General features: G+C 40.0%; 1 protein-coding gene across 2 annotated transcripts in view; it reads left to right on the top strand.

The window, feature by feature from the left end:
- LOC138716370 (sialin-like) overlaps nucleotides 1-13,430 on the top strand; it is a 211,494-nt gene that overhangs the window by 94,927 nt on the left and 103,137 nt on the right. Inside the window, exon 2 of one of the 2 annotated variants that reach the window (XM_069849388.1) lies at nucleotides 157-283. The exons of the other annotated variant lie outside the window; for it this stretch is intronic. The gene's annotated coding sequence lies outside the window, so the exon portion shown is untranslated. The remainder of the gene's footprint in view (nucleotides 1-156; nucleotides 284-13,430) is intronic. 2 annotated transcript variants of the gene reach the window in all.

A 13,430-nucleotide genomic window follows, 5' to 3' on the forward strand; every position in this document is an offset into this window, starting at 1 on the left:
TTTATAGATGATAACTGTTGTTAGTATGGCTTCATTAGGAATGGAAGTGAAGACAGGAGTCCCGTGAAGATTTACGGCACATAAAATAATTCTAATAAACCAAAGTTTCCCCATCAACTGTTCCTTATCTCATCTAGTTCTCTTACTTGCGGACAGGTGTCTCCGAGGATCGACGTCTCGATCGAGAATGCAGATGTTTCTGAAGGGCCACTATGTGCAGAACAACGTGTTGCAAGACAGCCGAGGAATTTGACGGATAAAGGAGGAAACAGAAGTATAAAAAGTAAGATATTATACAAATTAAGTTTTATAAAATCATGGTTCGTCCGTCAGTACATTGCATTGTCGTGAGTTCTAGGGAAGCGTGTAAACAGATTATTTTGTAATAGTAAGAATTGTATTGTGTAAATTACATTAGAGTTTTGTTTTACAATATGAAATATATATTCGGAGAGCTGTCCAAAGGTGGTCTCGACATCAATGGAACAGGTTTATAGCTTTAAATCAGGATGACTTTTCCTTCTTAATTGTCTCATTGGTAGATCTCAGGAAGGCAATTTTCAGGAGTTCGGCAATCTTCTGTAGCTCATGCAGAGGATTGTAGCTATGGACTGTATGGAAAGCCTAGATCAGCATGTAACCCGGTATTTCGCACGTACCAGGCTGATCCCGTTAATATTTTGAGGTACATATTCTGGGTGGTTTAAAATCTCTTGGTTTGAGTGTAAGAAGAGGCGCGTCCGGAAAGTAAGTTTCCCTATGACCGTTTAGAGCAGAGGTGGGGAAAGTCGTATCATAAACGGAGCAGTCATCATGAGTATCTAGGTACAACAGCAACTGTAGCGGGAGAAGCTAAGCTCTCTGAGAGCGGCTGTTTCCTGGCTCTGGTATAGAGAAAGGAAACCATTTCATGGAAATAAGTATTGAAACTAGAGATGAGATAAACTGTTCTTTTAAGAAACAGTTTCGACTGTAACTGTTTCATGAATGAAGCTGTTCCAAAATAACAGTTTCAAAGAAACAGTTTCGTAAGAATATGTTTACAACATCAATGCCAACTGTTCCAACTTCTAATCTGCTTCAGGAACATGTTTCAAAGCACTTAAATCAGCTGTTCAGTGTATTATAACGACGATAGTTATTTTTCGTAGGTTACTGTTCAAGAGTACAGTAAAGAACTACAATTCAAAATGAATCGATTTTATTAAAAATAACGCATATAACCCTAGGAGATAAGACATTATTCGATGATATTTTTCGCGTTATATTAATAATTAGGGCACCATGAACATGTTCTCCATCAATGGACAACTAATAATTATCAGATTTATTAGAGATTTTGATTCGTACAATTAAATTGCGCGATCCTACTTAGGCTACTGTTGCACGAAGTCCTTGTGGAACATAGATATTATTATATCCACTTTCGGTTGGAGGTCGATGATAGCGCTACACATGGCCTTTGCAGACAGCAAAGAAGAGGAAAACTGTTTAGAAATTGAACTGTTTATCTGTTGGAATCATGTGGAACGTTGAAGTGATCACTGGAGCAGTGTAACTCTCATTGGAAATAGTCGACACAGTTTAAAAAAGACTGTTCCAGCTTTTTTCACCCATCTCTAATTGAAACAGATACAATTGCAGATGCAATTGTTGAACTATTTTTAAATATATTTCCTATCGGAATAAAGACATTTTTCATACCGTAGGATCAACTTTTGTGTCCCTGTGTCGTAGAAGTCTGCCGCTTGGACAATTGCGACGGGCCCTTCAGAACAAGTGGCGTGAGGTGCTTAGTGCCGGTATTGTCTTGTTGCACGATAACGCTCGGCCACATACGGCTCGGCGCACAACAGATCTTCTGCAGGAGTTCCGCTGCGAGGTGTTTCAACACCCACTGTACAGTCCGGATCTCGCTTCCAGCGATTAGCCTACCATCCTTTCTTACACATCAAGAAATTCATGTCCGGTCAGCATTTCCATAATGAAATAGAGGTGTGAACAGCTGTCACACACTGGTTCCGATCCCAGGCGGCAGACTTCTGCAATATAGGGATACAAAAATTGATCCCACGATATGACAAATGTCTGAATTCCGGTTGGGAATATGTTGAAAAATATCTAAAAAATTGCTGTATCTGTTTCAATGAATCTTTTCATGAAATTGTGTTATACTCAAGTACGTACTCATGTTCGGCAATAGTTCTTCTTCGTTTAGGTACATTGCAATTAGAGCGTATTCCGAATCTCACCGGTGAGCAATCCGATGGCATCACGGTGTTCCGAATTCCACCGATGACGTCATTGATGCTCCACCGGTATCGCACCGGTGCCATCAGCTTGCAGAGGTGGTGGCAGTCTCCATCAGCCGCCGTCAGTGAATCTGATTGGTTCTTGTATAGGGCGGGAATTAGCAGACGAATGATATCGTGCACTGTTGTGTCATGGCGGTGTGTTCTGCTTTAGTTCTGCTGTATTGTTTGTAATGAGCACAACGTAAAAACAATATGTTAATGGCTTATGAGCGAACATGTCAACGGCCCAGTTATTACTATCGGTTCAAGAAATAAATTGTTTATGCTCTCTTTTCTTTGAACGAGATGGCAGTACGGAAATTTCGCAAAATTTTGCTTGCGTAGCACAGACAACAACTTATACAGTCGCCATGACAGTCATCAATCCTTCCAGCAGTTTTGTTCCTAATTCGCTGCAGCGTGACGTCATTGTTGTCCACCGGTCCGGTGAGATTCGGAATACGCTGTTAGATTGGGAATTATATTTCTCTTTACGTATTCTTCCCTTGTAAAGTCTCGTAATATTTTCTGCACGACTACTTCCTGTAGACGTCACACGTTTGCAGTTGTTGCATCATACAATTGCTTTAGCCAACCAAAAATGGTTCCAACTTCTAAACCGTAAGAGATGGATCATAATGACTTGCATGTTTGAGAAGGTCATGCTTATTAACGTATTTCTTTCGCAATGTGGTGATCCATCTTTTACGGTTTAGCCGTAGCAAGCGGTTGAAAGTTTATGAAATCAGGAAAAGTAGTACACGTTTTTGGGTTACTATTTAAACAATGTAAGCCTACAATTTTTTATGGGAATAAAACACATTATTTTTGGATATATCAGTCTTTATTCTTTCATTTATACAGGATGGAAGTGAAATAACTCTGCAGATTTTCAGAGCGAATAGCTCATGTTGTAAGAAAATAATGTAATACCACAGTCTAGTACATACATTCACGAAGCTTGAAGTGGTTTTTTGCATCAGCTGAGAGTGCTAGGAACAATAGATTTTGCCGGTACTATTTAGCATTGTCTGTGATGAGGCGATAGTAGCGATCCTAGTGGCTAGCAACTAAAGTTCAACTGTCATTGTATGCATATTTCCTACGTATTGAGCTTCGTGACTGTATATACTAGACTAGGCGGCATTTCGGAAGGCGGTTAGCTTCTATATGCGCCGTAGCATTTCTGGTATGAGACGTCACAAGCTTGTACAGTAGAACCAATCAGAATCAGTCTATAACAAGCACTTCCCGAGTTCGTTCGTTCACGTGCGAATGTTTCAATACATTGAATAAGTAAAACTAACATTTACTGTGTATATGTAAGATAAATAAATGGAAGAAGAGACTGTAAAAAGACAAGTATTACACAAGCAGGCGCGGAAAATAGTGTTTAAGGTGTATAATTATATTAAAAACGTTAACGAGCAGAACTCTGCCGGCCATCTTGATGCTGGCAGCAACGTTTCCAACGTGCAAGAAACGACTGCACAAGCATGTGGTGTGGGACTGAGAACCGTGCAAAGAATGTTGTTAGTGAAGGAAAGAGGGTTTGTTTGGTGTCATGCTTACAGTAATCAACGGCTAAGGTCATTATTGTCTTTTGATAATTTAAATTCTCTCCTGCGCTATTTGTATTGCACATGCGCGTGAAGTACGATGTGGCAATGTTGTGCGCTGCCTTGCTCTCTCTATCTGTCTCTCTCGACGCAAATGCTAGCAGACAACCGCCTTCCGAATTGCCGTCGACTCTAGACTGTGGTAATACCATATTGGAGGGAAGTTCGTAGTTATATCAGAAAAGAATGTTTATTTCCAAATGTTTAACATCCTCTTATTCAGTAACTATTGCGAGTAGGATCGTGATTTTTGTCTTTCGATAGAAAATCTAATAAAGGATCATTTATCCCTCTGGCGTATTTCAATAACGTGGACGGTTTTCGTGTAAATTTAATTTTAAAACCATTAATTTCGAGCCAATGAACGATGCGAGCAGACTGCAATGAGAGAGGGAGATTCGTGTACAGCGACAGACCTGAGTTCGTTGTCCTTTTACATATGTATTACGACGATGTTACCAGACTGTTGAAACTTCCGACTTAATTTTCTAATTAACCGTGCATTTAAGTCTACTCTATTATTCCTTTCAATCTGCAGGATTATTTCACTTCCACTCTGTGTATGCACTAACATGCTTGTATAAATACTCCATAAGAATTAGTTATGTAGGTTTAGTGAACAGTCCCAAGAATGGCTGGAACTTCGGAAGACCAATAGGGCATCACTCATAAGGCGACTAATCCAGGAGATAATGTGGTAGGTAGCATTCAAAATCACAGTTGCGTCAGTGTTACGCGAAAATTTGTCCTTTTCATTCCAGTGACCAGCGTATAGGTAATTAAATATGGACACTTCGCGTCGGTACCTTTGATGTAGCCGGACTGATTTCAGTGACCTTCAAGCCAGCTAGAGCGTGAGATTCTGCTTTCTCCCTAGAGTTGGCGCTGACATCACACCAGCTAGCAGTCGACACAGCGGAAATATAACACATATAATTAATACATCTAGGTACATTATGTACTGAAATAAAATAAATTGGATCCATAAAATAATAAATCAGTCATTAACTGTAATGTCTAGATTCTAAAGTTCCTTTATAATGAGAGTTGAGACGTTGACCCCAACAACAATTAAAATATGTAATGATTTGATAGCACTGAAAATGGAAAAACAAAACTCTTATGAGAAGTAAAACCATATACATATATTATATTATATACAAATATTAAACGAATTCGATACTTAATTTTATAATGTATTATATTATTTTATAATATAATTTATTATATCTGAAATATAAAAAATTATTATTACAACTAGTTTGCCACTGAGAAATAAGGAAAAGATGTTAACTTGAATTTATTTGAAGCAAAGCGTTACTGGATTATGCAATAAGGTAGGCGATGTTTGGATCCTGTGTCTCAACTCTATACTCAATTATTATCTTAGCGTATGCTCGATTACACTAACCTCTAGCGCTTGAAAGTGGAACTAAACGCTGGCGCACAGAGAAACAAAACACAGGAAAATTTGCTCAATGTCCATTCTTTATAATCCCTATTCGCTGCAGTGACCTTGGAATAATAATTCTATTCAACGTTGAAAAAAATTAGGGGTCAAATTCAGAGATCCTAAACATTCTTCTTGTTCTTTTGGTGGTGGTGGTGGTGGTGGTGGTGGTGGTGGTGGTGAGGAGTAGCTATCTACAATAAATTATACGAGTGTTGGTTCTATACGAATAGATTCGATTGGTTGCTCATGAAACTTGGATTTAACGTCCGTGTGGTGCTCGTCTTTAAAGCCCGACATCTAATAAATGAAATTCCTGAGAGCTGCGTTTCACCTCCCACAAAAGAATCTCGTGCATGCGCTGGGTGTAGATAATGCGACCAGCAATTTCATCTCGTTCCATTCCTGTTCGTGAAATCCTCCAATTGTAATGAGAACGCCTTTAACGTGGGTGTGTTTCCGTGCCACCACACAGGACTATAAAGCAGAAGGACGATTCTATTTCGTGGTGTACTTCTGACCTACTCTATATTTGTGACGCAATCTGTTTCATCCGAAGTGCATCTTGTAGGTGACTCCAGCCTAGGGTTGCCAAGTTTTCAAAATGGTAATGAAGGACAGTAACTGGCATTGTGTGAAATTCTCGAAGCTTTGCACCGTGAATAGAGAAAGAATTAATCAATGTATCGGAGTTACGTATCGAAACTATCGATTCGAAATTCAACGGATCTCTGCATTTCATTGGTGAATTGTTACATGAACGAAATAATCGAATGCAATTTTATATCCAGATTTTTATGAATTGCACCACCTTTCGAACTATCTGCTCTTCTGCTACTTCAGTGATAAGATATATAAAAAAAAAAGTTTCACCCTCTGCCACTTTTTTTTTTTGTTTTTTTTGGAGAAAGTTCGTCTCATACAAATTTCCTCCTATTTTCTTTCCACTCTGCTAATGAATTTTTTATTATTTTCTTAGCGGGAAACTTATAACAGCGAAGTCATTTTCTGATAGCTTAATTCATCATTCAGTATTGTGTAAGGGGCCCCATATTCTTCCGAAACCTTTCTGTTGCTTAATTTCCCTAACTTTAAAGCCTTCACCACATTACAAAGGTCAAGTGTGTATCTTGTTGTCCTCACAAATCTCATTTCCCTTACACCTTATATTGTCCATATAGGCTAACAAAATGTCCATATTCCAAAATGTTCATGAGGACAAAATGTCCATACACAAAATGTCCATGAGATCAAAATGTCCACACACAAAATGTCCATGAAATCAAAATGTCCGTAACACTAAATGACCATGAGAACAAAATGTGGAAAGAATATTTATTTCTTTATTGCCTACATTTGCCAAAACTGAACTACTGCTCTTCATCTTGGGGCACAGCTCCAGATTTCAGATGTAGAAATGTGAGAATTTCCCCATTCCGCGCATAAGTGTCATAGTTATTCAGAATTTAAAGTATTTGTCTTTGATTTTATTCAGAGGTTCCTTAATTTGTATGTGCCCACCTCTTACTTGGATGATTTGTGTCCATACTTGGTTTTCTTCATTTTTTTAAAAACTGTAGAAACCTCCAAATTGAAGATTTCTACCGGTAATCATAGAAGCATCACAAATTTTTCTTTCGCTACACCTCCAGTAAATTTTTTCTTCTACCTCTGTTGTAGTCGTGATGGTGGTACAAGTATTAAAAATAACTTAGGAAAGGCTTGCCCTTTTGTGAATTCAAGATTTCAGCTGGTCTGTCCATTGCACTTGACAATTTTACATAGGTTATTGGAACTACAATCAACAATGGATATAGTGGACGTTATAGGATGTAGTGGACATTTTGACTCTGGACATCAGAGTGAAGTGGACATTATGAGCAATTCCATGAAAATGTCATACTGAGGTTAACTTCTTGAAGTTGATGTAGGACTATTTTTGTTGAAGAAATATGTTTCTTTATATTTTAAATTGCCTTATTTCGTAAGATAATGTTTCAAATACTCTTTCTTTTAGTCTATAACTTGCTGCAGATCTTGTCATATTCCAAACACTTAAAAAAAAACACGTAAAGATACTTATGTTTGGTGTCACAATTTGGACATGTAAATTTGTTTTATTTCGAGCCGTCTTTTTAGTATACTATATTTTGGCCTTTCCTTGAAGTAAATATGAAATTAGATGAAGTATCCTAAGACCCTAAATAACTTAAAATTATTATAATTATTTGTACTGTAAGTTACGGTCAGTCCGTCACAATAAACATACAAAAACTCTTCCACACAGCACAATAATTGACAGATTAAAATTTCCTTTGGTATTCTGCGTTATTACTACATGACCAATAAAAAAGTATTAGAACATTTTCTTCTAAAGTGATTTCCTTTTCCGCAGCGGCATTGTGAGTGACTGACATGTCGCGCTCTCAGCTGTTATGCTGTTCATTCTCACAGCGTACTTAGTTGCTTGGAAGGCCTTGGTGAAGTTACACGTGAACTGGTGTAAAGTGTGCAGTAATTACACCTGCAAAGAGCAAAATGAGATTCAGGCAGCTCATTGGAGCAATAAGCAGGTCTCAATATTTATTGCTGTTACCTGGTTGGAACAGGAAGGTGACAGGGAAGTTCAGAAGAAATCCTTTGCATTAGTGTCAGATTATGTAGCATATGACAAATACGCAGTGGATGTTTGTCTACGAAAAGTGTTTTCGGAAATTTTGGCGATTTTTCCGAACATTGAGGTGGTAAAAATATTTTTAGATGGAGCAGCGAGTCATTTTAAAGAAAAGTATACATTGAGCAATGTGACATTGCTTGCTCGCATATTTTTATTTAACATAGACTGGAACTTCTTTCAGTCATATCATGGCAAAGGGGCCGTGGGTGCGATTGGAGGCCAAGTAAAAAGGATGGCATGGATGGCTGCGAAATCAGGGAAGAAGATACAAAGCGCTACAGAATTTTGTAACATTGTGAGCAATAAAAACATCCAAGTTATTGTTAAGGAGGTAGCACAGATTGAGATAGACGAAGGAAAGCAGTATCTCGAAAAACGATTTGAGCATCTTGCACCTATTCCGGCAACTCATGGGAGTTCATTACGTGAAAGTGTTAGATCCCTATGTTATAGAATATGCACAACTGTCTTGTGTACAATCAGTGCGAAAGATCCAGAGGTTCCGTGTGTGAAAAGTTTGCTCAGATAACAAGTGACATACTGACAGTGTTTTTTTTATTTTTTATTTAATTGGGTTATTTTACGACGCTGTATCAACATCTAGGTTATTTAGCGTCTGAATGAAATGAAGGTGATAATGCCGGTGAAATGAGTCCGGGGTTACCCAGCATTTGCTCCTATTGGGTTGAGGGAAAACCCCGGAAAAAAACCTCAACCAGGTAACTTGCTCCGACCGGGATTCGAACCCGGGCCACCTGGTTTCGCGGCCAGACGCTCTGACCGTTACTCCACAGGTGTGGAACTGACAGTGTTCCTGGAGTACATACTTGTTAGACTAAATGAGTGAGTGAACGAGTGCCGTGGAGTGCTTCTACGTGTTTAATTCCAATGGTTCAAATTCAATCTAAAAGTAGAACTCAACATTCTAATCTATAATTATGAACATAATATATAACAGCGATAGGCATGGGAAGTATAAACTGTGATCTGCGTCACCTTATCGTAATCGATAAGGAGGTCAGTGCCAGATTGTTAGGAACGAGCTTGGATAACGTAACACACTGACTTGCCATAATATAGAGTGATAAGCGCTGTCAGGGTTGCTGTGACACACTTATAGTCCTAAAATTAAACACCATGCGTATGGCCAGTATACAGAGTATTTAATCACAGAGAAAGAACTATGTATGTTATTAAGTAGGCCTATGTAATAGTTGTATCTGCATTATTTTGTGTCATTTAAGATGCATGGTTAAGCAAACTAATTTTTGTATTCTGGAAAACATATTATTCATTTAAATTAATCGTTACGTTAATTTACTACTTATCAAGTTTCATATCATTTCGTACTATTTACGGTTCCGTAAGTGCAACTTTATTTTAGAATTCAGAGATGTCAGTCAGTTACAGAATGAGGTCAGTCTGTAACACATCACTTTTTCGGCCATAACTCCATTACTAATCGTAGTTTGCAGGTCGTTTTTAACTTAAACTGAAGATTACAATTTCCTTTCCGAACTGTATTTTGCAAAATTGTATCAGGAATGACATTTCAGAGAAATCTGTGGAAAACCATGTTCACCCGAAAAGAGAGTTGACATTTATGTCAGTCTGTTACACACACTTTGGACGTAAATAAATAGTATACCTTTTCTATTAAAGACGTTTATTTTTATATGTATCAAAAGTGTGCACTTTCCTCTGTGAAATCCTGCGGTCACGCAGTCTAATTTCAACCAATTACACAATTTAGGCAGGCATTTTGCTGTCAAAGTGTACTGTAAATGTCAGTCAGTTACAAGTGGAATTGCTCTAATAGAACTATGCACATTTTGACTCTGGACAATTTAGCTTGGACATTTTCAACATGGACATTATTTCCTGGCCATTTAGACGCATGGGCATTCTAATCATGGGCTTTATGACTGGTAACCCTCATTTCGGATGCTGTGAGTCATCTTTCAACTGTTTCTCTGAGTTTTAAAACTCAGGCGCACTTAGGTTGTGAGCCAGAATTAAATTTTTACATGAGAGAGAAATGACCGGCAAATTTTGCACAATTCTATCTCATTCACGGATACGTTTTTACGTGTCGAATTTATGGGACAGCCACGGTGGTCTAATGGCTAGTGAGCTAGACTTGTAATCCTGTGGGCCCTGGTCCTATCCCCGGTTCATAACTTATGTTGGGCAAGCCCGTGTTTTAGGTAAGAAGTTTCCCCCGGAAGATCCGGTTCCCCTATGGCATCCCAACAAATCTCCAGCATTATATCTCATCTCATCGCGGGTGGAGCGTAGACCAGCCTCCTATGGAGCATGTCGGTAAATTGGTCTACACAATTGGCTTCTTATGGGTAAATGGCGAACAGTCAAGTACCCGCCATTAGTAAATATACAGGTGTTTCAAAAGTGATGGTCAAAAATTCAGAGATGAGACGTAAAAGTGAGGAGAAGCAAAAAGGTTTCAGTAAACATAGGTCCGCAAATTAACCGTTTACGACATAATGCCATTTTTTTGCTGGTTGGGGCCGCCAGTGAACGGAGTGCCTGGATATGAAACATTCATGCTTCGTATGTATGCCACACTCTCCGCATCCTATTTCCGTCGAAGTGTGAGACGATATCTAAACAGACTATACGGTGAACGGCGGATTGGTAGAGGAGGACCTGTACCTAGATCGCCGGATTTAAATTTTTTGGATTTTTCTGTATTGAGTTATCCAAAAGGTCTAGTTTACACAACAGACACCTGAAGAATTACAGCATCGGACTGCAGATGCTTTCCAGCAAATAAAGAATAACCCAGGATTGCATTCGCGGGTCTTTGCCGAGAAGACTAGAAAGATTCATTCAAGTGCATGGTCAGCATTTTGAACACCTCGTGTAAAATTCTTCAGTTAACATGTTCATACTGTACTGTACCTTGTTTATCTATAAACGTCACTGTTGTTCAAACAAAAAAAGTTTATTTTGTGTATTTTAATCACATTTCTGTGGTGTTGAAGCCAAAGTTATTAATATTATTGTCTCGTAGTTGATAAATTAAATAAAATTGTGGCTTCTTTTGTTGGAATTAGTATTCAGCGGGCCCCAACCATACAAACTCACATTTTCTCGTAAACGGTTAATTTGCGGACTCATGTTCACTGGAACGTTTATGTTTCTCTTTGATTTTACTTCTCACCCCTAAATACTGTATTTTACCATCACTTTTGTAACACCCTGTATGAAATACTACTAGCCTACGAACTTTACTGCTCTTTCGAATGAAGCTACACTAAGATCGCAAGTTTAGATTTCAGAATAAAATACATGTGTATGAAAATATTTACACAAAAGAAACAATCTGATCATTTTGTATCTCTCCTTCATAGATCTACAAACACGGTTCTCGTGGTCAGCACCGTAGCCTAAGGCATATTGTGCTTTACCATTCTTTTGTGTGAGAATGGTTGAGTCCGAATAGACGCTTTCTTGTTGATATCGCTAAGACGCTCTTTCACCCCAAAGAGCGTATTGCGCCTGCTCGGGCTGATGCCATCTGTACGCCATTCACAACACTACATCCAGGTGTACCATTTTGGGTGAATACTATTGAAAAAACTATGGATATTGAAACGGAGAGTGACGGTGGAATGATAGAGAAAAACGGCAGAACCCCCAGATAACCTCTCAGGAATCATGACTTTGTCCACGACAAATACGAGTTCGCCATCGCCAAGATTTAAACCCAGATGCGCAGTCATCGTATGTCATTTACCTGCCAGCTGAGCCACCAACGTGTCCACATTTTGAGAGTTAATATAGTTTATTACAAAACATGAGAAAAATGATTAACTTAGTTTTTTTATCACTTGCTGACAAAGTACGAAGAGTGATTGGCGTGCATAAAGACCCCTCACGGAGTTGGTTCTATTTCTGCGCCACGTTATGAGATCTCAACTGCACTTTTTCTGCCGGCAAATGAAAGAAAGGCGTATGCAGTCGTATCTTGTCGTCCTTGTATTTCTTTGCTGTTACAAAAATCGACGAAACACAAAGCAACCACGTGCAAGGAATAATCTAGAAGTTGCATTGGATATACTTAGGGCCTATTCATAAAATGCTCGTTCGTGTACGGCAAATATAACACGCTAAGTTGAGGAAAAGCATGATAATGGTAATTTACTAAACACTCTTAGAATAATGGCGTAAGGGTCAAAGTACAGTCTTCTATCGTATGACATTTCGCAATTTACCCATCGGTAAATTCATACATTTACATTTCTTTATCGGGCGCATCATTAGCCGAAAGACCAGGCCTGGACGTTAATACCTCAATTGAGGTATTGCAGACTATTCCTTAACTCCCCACTCCACCTCCCCCTCATTTCATCTATCATCTGCAATAGTAAAAATAGGCTGGGGTGAAGTTGTGGGTGTTTCCAATGCTGCTATAGGAAGAGTTTGGGGCTCCGGGTCCTGGGGATTATCAGGCTACTCGTATGCTGACGGGACCTGGCTCTATCAGGGGCTGAGGCAAGTTGGCCCATCTATCAGCCAACGATGACAGGAAGGGCTAGGGACTCCGGTCCCTGGGGCTTATCAGGCTACTCGTATGCGGACGGGACCTGGCTCTATCAGGAGCTGAGGCAAGTTGGCCCATCTATCAGCCAACGATGACAGAAAGGGCTAGGGACTCCGGTCCCTTGGCCTTATCAGGCTACTCGTGTGTGGACGGGACCTGGCTCTATCAGGGGCTGAGGCAAGTTGGCCCATCTATCAGCCAACGATGACAGGAAGGGCTAGGGACTCCGGTCCCTGGGGCTTATCAAGCTACTCGTGTGCGGACGGGACCTGGCTCTATCAGGGGCTGAGGCAAATTGGCCCATCTATCAGCCAACGATGACAGGAATGGCTAAGGTCTCCGGTCCCTGGGGCTTATCAGGCTACTCGTGTGTGGACGGGACCTGGCTCTATCAGGGGCTGAGGCAAGTTGGTCCATCTATCAGCCAACGATGACAGGAATGGCTAGGGACTCCGGTCCCTGGGGCTTATCAGGCTACTCGTGTGCGGACGGGACCTGGCTCTATCAGGGGCTGAGGCAAGTTGGCCCATCTATCAGCCAACGATGATAGAAAGGGCTAGAGACTCCTGGCCCTGGGTCTTATCAGGCTACTCGTGTGAGGACGGGACGTGGCTCCATCAGGGGCTGAGGCAAGTTGGCCTATTTATTAGCCAACGATGACAGGAAGGGCTAGGGACTCCGGGTCCTGGGGCTTATCAGGCTACTCTTGTGCGGACAGGACCTGTCTCTATCATGGGTTGAGGCAAGTTGGCCCATCTATCAGCCAACGATGACAGGAAGGGCTAGGGACTCCGGGCCCTGGGGCTTGTCAGGATACTCGTGT

The sequence above is a fragment of the Periplaneta americana genome, chromosome 16 (genome assembly GCF_040183065.1).
Source record: "Periplaneta americana isolate PAMFEO1 chromosome 16, P.americana_PAMFEO1_priV1, whole genome shotgun sequence".
Taxonomy (NCBI): Eukaryota; Metazoa; Arthropoda; class Insecta; order Blattodea; family Blattidae; genus Periplaneta; species Periplaneta americana.